The sequence below is a fragment of the Rutidosis leptorrhynchoides genome, chromosome 11 (assembly GCF_046630445.1).
Source record: "Rutidosis leptorrhynchoides isolate AG116_Rl617_1_P2 chromosome 11, CSIRO_AGI_Rlap_v1, whole genome shotgun sequence".
In the NCBI taxonomy this organism is placed as follows: domain Eukaryota; kingdom Viridiplantae; phylum Streptophyta; class Magnoliopsida; order Asterales; family Asteraceae; genus Rutidosis; species Rutidosis leptorrhynchoides.
The window spans coordinates 329,101,866-329,103,048 of NC_092343.1; the positions used below are offsets into that span (position 1 = coordinate 329,101,866).

General features: G+C 40.6%; 1 non-coding gene across 1 annotated transcript; it reads left to right on the forward strand.

The window, feature by feature from the left end:
- The first annotated feature begins 357 nt into the window (after window positions 1-357).
- On the forward strand, window positions 358-464 carry LOC139879145 (small nucleolar RNA R71). Its single transcript, XR_011769997.1, has one exon. It is a non-coding gene; the product is annotated as a small nucleolar RNA R71 (small nucleolar RNA).
- The last annotated feature ends 719 nt before the right edge of the window (window positions 465-1,183 follow it).

A 1,183-nucleotide genomic window follows, 5' to 3' on the forward strand; every position in this document is an offset into this window, starting at 1 on the left:
GTACTCAACTTGATATTATTCAATAGGTTACGAGTTGGTACAACTAACACAAGCCTGAGCTTGGTTGACCTGCTGCGGCTGCGTCTTCAATTCTCCGAGTTGTTTAGCAAGAGATTCCATCTTATCCGTGAGGAATTTGATGGCCTCCGTTTGATTGTTAAGTGCAGAGGGTGGGGCAGATATGTAGTTGTTTCACCACTGTTCCAGTCATGATGATGCATCGTCATGTTCTCGAGCAATTCCTATGCTTCGTCTGCGGTTTGGTTCATCAGATTCCCTTGAGCTGCTGCATCGATCGTCATCCTATGATTTACCGTAAGACCATTGCAGAAGGCACAGATTTGGGCTGATCGTTCTAGCTGGTGATTAGGGCATTTCTTCAGCAAGGTTTTGAATCGCTCCCATGCAGTGTAAAGAGATTCATCATAACTTTGTTTGAAGTTAATGATGTCATTCTTTAGTTTCGTTTGTTTAGAAGGAGGGAAATATTTGGTTAGGAATTTAGTAGCCATCTCCATCCATGACGTGATGGAATCTTTTTCCAGTCCTTCGAACCAAGTTTGAGCATGATGAGTGAAAGAATAGGGAAACAAGTATAGCCGGACTATATCTTGTCCTATCCCTGGCTGTTTGTAGGAGTTCGAAAGAGATATGAATTTATCAAGGTGAGAATTAGGATCGTCATTCGGTAGTCCATGAAACTGACAGCTATTCTGGATGAGCTGGATGATGTGATGTTTTAACTCGAACGAGTATCGTTGAATCTCTGGAAATCTGATCGGTCCTCCTCGAACTTCAATCGAGGGTTTGGTATTTTCTGCTAAAGTAATGCGTAACTCCATTCGATTTTTGATTCGTGCTTCCTTGCGTGCTTTAGAGATTATTGCGTCTGGATCAGGTACGAATAACAACGACCCTGGTCTAGATCGGGTTTGGGTCATACACTGGGTATGCCTTTTTGTTTTTAATTTTTAGCAAATAAACTAAATTAATCTAAAGTAAGCTAAACTAGTCTAAGGTAGTCTAATTCTAATGTAATCTAATTTAATCTAAGGTAGTCTAAGTAATCTAAGGTAATTAACTAACTATCCTACAGTTGAATATGTTTTTGGTTCTGGCTACTGATTCCCTGGTATTTCGGTAACAGAGCTCCGCACGAACTATTCAACAAACCAAGTGACCA